At 33.6% G+C, this 9,156-nt stretch overlaps 1 pseudogene; it reads left to right on the top strand.

The window, feature by feature from the left end:
- The window catches only part of LOC112091647, a 19,668-nt pseudogene extending 13,587 nt beyond the window's left edge, over positions 1 to 6,081 (top strand).
- The last annotated feature ends 3,075 nt before the right edge of the window (positions 6,082 to 9,156 follow it).

Here is a 9,156-nt window from a genome sequence, read left to right as displayed (position 1 = left end):
CTCTAGCACACTCAACATTTAACTAAAATTTTGGGATATAAATTCCTAAGGATGGCCGGCCAAGTGAAGAGAAAAAGGAGAAAAAAAAAAACTAATCATTAGTCCTATTCACCTCTCTCATCACATCTCATCAAATCACACACACTAACCTACACCTTGTACTTTTATCCATTCCCTTAAGTTACTCATTAAAACTGTCCAAATTATACTGACAGTTATTTTCTCTTGTATACGGGTTCTGGATGCTAGGTTATACTGTGCTGGGAGATTCTTAAAATTAAGATTCTCTAACTGTATCTGTACTGGAAATTCTTCCATTTTAAAATACGGTGAGAATTTATCGATCGAATTTACTTGATCGGAAAAATGTGAACTTAACGTGAAATCTGCTACAGAATTTAGGAATGCAGATGTTAATTCCATAAATCCTTCAATCACAAAATGTACATAGTATAATGATTTTCCAAGAAAATCCTTGACTTAAATACATGAATTACATTATTAAAATTCTGAGATTTTCTTGGTCACTACACAGCCATCGACGTTTTCTGATGACCATGAACGGCTTGTCTCCGCTGCTCACCGGAAGAGGTAACATTCTGTATGCTTAAATCCCAAATAAATTTATATGGTATTTTCGGATTTTTGGCTAGATTATTGTTTTTGATCATATTTAGATTGTATTTAGATCATTAAAATCTAGCAAATGGTATCAGAGCCTATCTTATTAGATTTGAGGCTGTAGTTTTTTTCTTTTTCTTGAGCTTGTTGTGCACGTTCGTGCACTTCATGGGATTTTGTTATTTATGGGGTTTTGAGTGAAATTGATGTTTGAAAACCAAAGAGAATGAAATTTGGAACAAAACCCATTCAAAAACATCAAAAATGGACAATCAAAACTCACTTTTCCGGCGGATCGGGTCACGGATCCGATCGGACCCGATATGTAAAGTTTCAGAGGTTAGGGAAGATCAAAATGACATGTCATTTTTCTATCCATGTGACAAACGACATGTCGTTTGCAAGGTTCACGGGCTGCCTCGTTAGTGAAACGACATGTCATTTCTATATGTCCCAAAACGACATGTCGTTTGTAAGTTTCACGGGCTGCCTCGTTAGTGAAACGACATGTCATTTCCATATGTCCCAAACGACATGTTTTCTAAGAACAAAAAAAAAAACATTTTTGACCCAACTTTGATCGGTTCGTACGAACACATCCGAAGTTCGTTTTTACCGTCATTTTCGCTGTTGCGCTCCGTTTTTCATTTCCTACCCATTTAAATGATTTATTTTGGGTTTGGGCCAACATAAAATCATGTTTTAAATATTTTTTATATTATTGATTGTATATTTTTATGGGTGGCTAATTCTCACAATTTTCAAACAAAATTTTCCTGGGCATTTCGTATACAATTTGTTTGATGATTAATGCCATAAAAATTTATATTATGTTGTTGTTATTATATATCATATTTAATTGTGAGAATTCAACAATATTGAATGTTTATGTACTTGTCTGTCGTGAGTCTAAACATGTCAAATTGTCTCGGTTATTATGTTACGGAGCTCTCCCACAAAATTTAACATTTCCTTTTGAAAAAGGCATTGGGATACACACTCCTTACATGGATGCACATGAGCTATTAGAAAATATTTTTATTTAAATATTTGTTTATTGTAATAATTTTCATATATTTTCTGGGTAGTTTTAATTCTCACTATTTTGATAACTGAAATTTCGGGGCATGTTTGTTACTCCATATTATATGGTCATAATTTATTTGTTCTCCCACATAATTTGATTTTTGGTAAATAAAATTTAGACATATAATATGGATGTTTGTTTAAATTTTGAAATGCCCATTTTGTGTTTAATGTTTTAATGTTTAATTATTTATATAGGCATACATGGTCTCTTTTGTCTTAAAGTGAGAATGAAAATTTTAATTAGAAGCTCATGTGCTATTATAAAGCTTAAGCTATAAGTTTATCCGTAATTTATTTATTATTGCTATCATTATTATTTGATATCTTGTTTTATGTGAGTATCATGTGTTTTGATTATGCTATCCAAGTGAAAGAAAATTAGAAATATTTTTTTTTGTGGATTAGCATAATCACTAACTCACATACTATTATCAAATAATAAATTGTGGGATTATATGGATAAACTTAATTTGTTAATTATGTTTTGAAAGTTCATACGGGTAATGGAATTATCCTTTCTATAGTTTTATTGTTTGGTAGGACGCTTGAGTCTTGTTGGAGCTTAAGCTTGTTGTCTTTATCCAAGTATTTTGGTTACATATTATTATTTATTATATGAGTATCATGTTTTAGATTGTGCAGTCCAAGTGAGAGAATATTGTGAATGATTATGAATGGACTTGCATAATCACTAAACTCATATTATGGTCAAATTATATATTGGAATGTTAAGGATGAATGTATGTATTTACCATATTGCTAAGATCCATACGGGTAATTAAATTATCCTATCGATAATTAATTGTTTGGAAGGATGCTTAGACCGGTGAAGGAAGTTTGTTGGATGTCATGAACCGCATAATCTTTACTACCCTATCGGTAGTGGATTGATGCATTTGGTTGTGATGTTTGATGAATTGTCCTCACCTGCGAAGAGTTCAATTCTTGCTCAACGGACTCTAGCACACAATGATCATATTGGCTTGGATCATTGGGAAGGCTAAGTAAAGGGCAAATTGCATGATCCTGTTTTACATGCCTATTGTTAGTTGCTCATGTTGTTTTCTTTAGCTTTGAGCAATCCTTGCATCTTTGCTATCTTGACGTTAAATGGGACAAGTCATTATATATGGTATGAATCTCTTTATGAATCTGTTAATGATGAAATGGATATAGCCTTGAGAGTGGATGTGTTTCCTAGCTCCACTAATGTGTTGAGAAACTCTATGATGAGGGGGAGTGTATGGATAACACTGAGGCAGTAGCGTCTCAATTTTAGGACGAGACAGTCATTAAATTAGCTTTATGGAGAACGTTGTTGATAAATGCATATGTGTAAGGTCAGTGGGAGTAGTTGCATGTTTCTATTTTTCATGTCGGTGACAACTTACTCGCGCCTAATGATTCTAACCTGCTGGTTAAGACGAATAGCATGTCACCTAGTCACTTTGGTTTGGGAATCTTGAAAAAGCCTCTTATGTTTTAGGTATGTAAATTCTTCGTGAGAAGGATAAGTGCATTTTCTGGTCATCTCAAAGAACCTATATTGTTCTTATTTCGAACAGGTTTAGTATGCATTCTTGTTCTCCTTGTAAGCATTGTTTGTTAAAGTGACAAACTCTCAAATGTGTAATGTCCTTATGGTAAAGTAAGAGAGATCAAATAAAATTGTCCCTTATGCTTACGTGTTTAGCAGCCTGATGTATGCTCAAGTATGTACACGTCTTATTATTGTGTTTGTTGTTGACGCGCAGATTTGGTACTTGAGTGATTGTTGTTATTATTATTGAATTAGCTGGGAATGAAGTACCAGATAGTTGTGTATCGGTGAACCAACACTTTTTTTGTATTTGGATCTTGTAATGCCGATTATGTAGGCTGCATAAATGATAAAAGGAGGAGCTACTTTATTGAAAAGTGTCATATAGACACTCGTAGCGTCCTTGTATATGTGGCGTATCATGAGGCTATTTGTGTGATGTAATTGTGGAACCTTGTTTCAGCATTAGGAGTAGTTCACTCCATTTCTGGACCGGCTGAAACTATGTTGTGAAAGTTCCATAATAGTATATTTCTCTTAGAACACTAGGAGCATTGTCCGCTCAAGCATAATGATGGCGTGTTCTATTTTTTTGTAAAGAGAAATTATAAAAAGACCTCATTGTTACTGAAAACACATCTATAAATAACATGTTGGCAGTTCCACTAAAGGCTTACCTATTAGGTGTTTTAAAAACACGCATCCCACTCGGGACTGTAAAGAGCCTGTAGTTGTATTGAGTTAGTGGGAGTATACTGTCATTTGTGTGTGACATGTTGTTATTGATAAGGATTGCTTATGCCTCAAATAATACATGGATATTCATGGATCTGTCACTTTATGTGTGATGTTGTGTTGACACACTTTTTTAGTTGATAAAGTGACGAGTTGAAAAGAGACATCTGGTTGTTAGTCTCTATCATTTTTTTGATCCATATATTAAAGTTGTCATCATGCTTTGATGAATCTCTAGCGCCTGATTATGTATAATGATTGTATCCTATTGATACGTTATTATGCATGATTGTTTTAGGCTTGTGTTTATTATGTGAGATTCTTAGTTTATGCTTATGTTGTGATGAATGAATATTTGTTGTATGATTATGTCGTCCAAGTGAGAGACGGTTGAAATACTTTTATGTGGAATTTCATAATCAAAATAATTCACTATGTAATTAACTAAAGCATCTTATGGACAACTGTGTTAATGTGAATTAACACATGCATGTATGTTAAATATCGATCCATAATGGGATGGACACTTATTTTATTAGTGCGCTTGAGGCATATGAACTCTCTCTATCTCATAATATTTAGTCAGCACATTGGACCAAATGCCCTCTCCATTGAATATTGCTTAAAGCCCTTAGGTCTATTTAGTTATATAGTGAGCCACCCTTTTGTTTTTGGGGGACTGGTGGCATTGTGGTCGGGTGTGGCCAAACAGAGAGAGGGAGAGATAGGGAGGAGCTCAATGCTCCTCTTGCCTTTCTTCTTCCTTTTGTAGGTCCTCCACTCCGGCCGGCCATTGACGTTTTCCGGCGACCATGAACGGCTTGTCTCCGCTACCCACCGGAAGAGGTAACATTCTGTATACTTAAATCCCAAATAAGTTTATATGGCATTTTTAGATTTTTGGCTAAATTATTGTTTTTGATCATATTTAGATTGTATTTAGATCGTTAAAATCTAGCAAATAATTTTAGCCTTGAATGGTGGTCATTTGAGCTGCTTACTCTATTGTTCTGGTTTTCTACTAAATCCAGAGCTTGAGACTTCAGTCTTATCAGTATGGTATTTCCTCGATCATTACTTCTTCTTATACATAAACTTTTCATTTTAACATCTCTTAAAAATGACTCCTTTTTTTGCTTTTCTGAATAGCCTGTCAACCCTCACAACACTTTGCACAATACCAGATGGACTCGGTGCAGCTGCAAGGTTTTGCTCTAAAGACACCTTAGCATATATAAGGCTTGAACACAGTAACAACTCTTCAAATATTTACTAATATTGACTTCTAACTTTCCCCTTTGTGCAGCACAAGAGTTGCGAATGAATTGGGCGCTGGTAACCCGAGAGCAGCTCGAAATGCAGTAGGCGCTGCCATGTTTCTTGCAGTTTCGGAGGCGGTTATTGTATGCTCAGCTCTCTTTGGCGGCCGAAGATCTTTTGGTTACATCTTCAGCAATGAGAAGGAAGTTATGGGCTATGTGGCTAGCATGGCTCCTCTAGTTTGTTTAGCTGTTATATTTGACAGTGTACAAGGAGTCCGTGCAGGTTTCTTCTTTCTCCCACACATTGTTGAAGCATTTTTATTACACAAATTTTTGTTATGATTAATGTAGTATTCTTTTGTTTTTGTTGTCCTTTTCTATATCAGGTGTTGCCAGGGGATGTGAGTGGCAGGACCTGGGGGCTTTTGTCAACTTGGGGGCATATTATTTCATCGGAATTCCGGTTTCCGCCTGTGTTAGGTTTCTGGTTGAACTTGAGAGGAAAGGGACTTTGGATTGGAATTTTAGTCGGTTCCATTGTGCAAACATTTCTCCTTTCTGTCCTAACATTTTGTACCAATTGGGAAAAGAAGGTCTACCCTCTACTTTGATTCTCTTAAGGCTTCTGTAATCTAACACTTTTCAATTTCCTTGAAATTTTGCACAATTTTGCTTCCTATTTGTATCTTTCTAACGAAATTTGTTCTCTTTTTTTTGTAAAATAGATAATGGGGCGTCTTAATATTGCAGGCAAGAATGGCAAGGGAAAGGATATTTGAGGGAAGATTTCTTGGAGATAAGAGATCAATTGAAGAGAGAAATCTACTAAGCTGAGTTTCTTGCAGTTCATTTGGAGGAAAATAATATCACATTTAATAGAAAAAAATTAACAAATTTTGCCATTTCTTTTTTGCAGCATTCGCTAATAACTTCAGTTCATGTTGTAGGTTGGCGCAGATAGTTCAAAGTCTTGTACTAGAAGTGCGTTGATTTTGGATTCTTTGATGATTAACCGTCAAATTGTGAGCTTTACTATTGCTTTTAATTCATTACGTTATCGAGTGAATAAAGTACAAATGTTGAAAAAGAGACGTGTTTTCTTTTACTTTTTTATTTTCTTAGGTTGTGGGAGGGACTTATGTTGGCCACTTGACCTTTACTGAATATTTGATAGTTATTATGCAGTCCACCTGAATAGCTCGCATACTCTATTATTAACTTTAAAATTATTTCAGTTCAGCATCATCTTCGTTAGCTAACTTATATCCTGACGTCTGCCCTTCTGAACGGTCACCCTAACAATAATGGTGCATCTAATTATCAGGTTTGATTGATGCACCATATTATATTATTGTATTTTATCATATTATATCGTATTACATAATTTTTGTATAATGTATACTTGGTATGCGTCGGACTAAAATATTATATCAAATTATATCGCATTTGTTTACCATCGTATTGTATTACATCAATAATTGAACTCTTTCCAGTTATATGATTCCAAATGATGATCAAAAGTACTTATTAATTATGTTTATTAGAAGTGGGCAGTAAAGTGCGTGATTGCACCAGCAACTCATCTACGTGTTATTGTAACGTCTACTGATGTACTTCAGAGTTGAGTTGTATTTTTTTTATAGGTCCGTTTAGTTTCTTAATTTGATTTTTTAATTTAAATTAATTTTTTACTGTAGTAAAAAAATTAAATGTATAATTATTTTTTAAAATTTTTTACTATAATAAAACTTAAATAAGTGAAATAAACGGGGCCTACATGTCAAATGTAATGTTATGCTTGGTCGTTTAAATCATATCAATATTTTGGTACAACGATCTTTGAGTGCGCTCCGCACTCTTATCTACAGTTTTGTGGCCAAGCTCTTCCTCTTGGTCATTCTCTTGGGTATATCCTATTTTGGAAAGGAGGGGGAGAAGGGGCCTGAGATCTTCAAAATGGAGAGAGATTTGATGCGAGGACAGTAAGAACTTTTTTGAAAAATCAAAAACGAGAGCAGCCGAGTATCGGTCTCAAACCCTGACTTTGTCCACTCCGGTCTCGTCACCAAGTACTCACCCGAGGCAGGGTTCGGAACTGAGGTCGATATCTGAAACTATAGGCGAGATCTGGAACAAGGTCTAAGACAAAGTTTGGGGATTGACAGTATAAATGTTAAAAATATTCGCCACCCAAATCGTCTAATCCAAATCAAATCGGGTGGTTTGCGCAATTTTCTAGCCTAATTTTGACAGGCGGTTTGGTTAGCAGTTTGAACACCCCAAACCCCCAATAATTCGCGCAAGAAAAAAAAGAAATAAATAATTTTTAATTTTTAATTTTTTTTAATATATGTTCATTTTTATTGGTCATAATGGAGATTCCACAATAATAAAATATACCATATCACATTTTTATTATTTTGTATTAAAATTTTAAGTACCCGTTTAGAATGTGAATTCAAAGTTATAGTTTAAACTTTAATTTAAATTTTGTGAGAAAAAACACTATGACAGAACTTTTTAAATTCAAATTTGTGAACCAATAGCTAGATGGGTTTGAACCCATAAAACAAGCAAGCCCTAAATGGCGAACTTTTGGACATTTAGGTTATTTGAAAAACAATAGAGCATTTACCTTTGAGAGTACATGAGTCTGGACATTTACTCCTTACTCTTGATAAATACCCTTTTAGTGTAATTATTTGACTAAAAAGGTTATGAATCAAGAATAAATGATAAAAATTCTGATCCATGCACTTTTAAAGAGTATTTTATCAAGATTACCCTTGTTATTTTTTAATTATATTGTAAACTTGAATTTTATCTTTATTTTTATAGTTATCGGTTTCATAATTTTTGTAAATTATTAAAAACTTTTTTTAATTTTAAACTTAGATCGCCCAAATTAAACAACCTAACTATTTTATGAGTGCTTTGGTTTAATTTAATTTATGTCAAAAACATCACACATTTAAAAGAAAAAAAATCTATTTTTTAATTTTATCGGTGGTTTTGACAAAAAAAAAATCCAAATCGCTTGCCAACACTACCAATTCGCCTAATTGGTAGGATCATGCTAAGATCCTGGGTCGGGGTTAGGATCAGGCTGGGGGTGTGGTTGAGATCTGATGTTGGGGTCTACATCCAAGATGGGGTGAGAGTCGGTGTTTGGGACCGAAACAGGAGTTAGGATTCCAATCTGGGGAATATCACTAGACGTTTGGTTCACAGATTCAGAATTATGATTCAGAATCATTATTGGTTTACGTATGTTTTTTGTAAGAGAAAATACTGTAGCGAGCTACGAACCATGATTCGAACCATGGTACGAATCCTCTTACCAAATAATGGGTGCATTTGGATCTTATTCTAAAATGATTTTGTTTTTTGTATGCAAATAGAAATGAAAACATTTTCAATCTAAGACATAAATCATTTTTAAAAATACGTTTGGTAGTTTTATCAAGAAATTATTTTCAGTATAAAAAAAACTATTAATGTCTCTCTCTCTGCTCGAGAGAAGAGAAAACGAAAATAAAAAATGAAAAACGACTAAAAGTCATTTTTTATTTTTCTCCTGTTTTACACTAAACCAAAAATCGTTTCATTTCCGTTTTTTGTCTTTGATTGTGCCAAATGCCATTTTAAAATCGTTTTAATTTTTTTTTTAAAACGTGAAAAATAAAAACAAGAACAATTCTAAACACAGCAAATGTGTTTGCTAAGTAAAATAAATCAGTAAATGATGCATTTATTAAGTAAATTAATTCGTAAATAATTTTTCTACGTACTAAATATTAGCTAAATAATCTATTCACTAGCAGCAAAAATTGGTAAATGTTAGATGAATAATGCGTATTAAGTAAATAAATTGGTAAGTATTGGGATAATTATGCATTTATTAAGTAA

Source organism: Morus notabilis, unplaced genomic scaffold, assembly GCF_000414095.1.
Source record: "Morus notabilis unplaced genomic scaffold, ASM41409v2 Scaffold451, whole genome shotgun sequence".
NCBI classification, from domain to species: Eukaryota; Viridiplantae; Streptophyta; class Magnoliopsida; order Rosales; family Moraceae; genus Morus; species Morus notabilis.
This window is presented reverse-complemented; position numbering and strand designations above follow the sequence as displayed.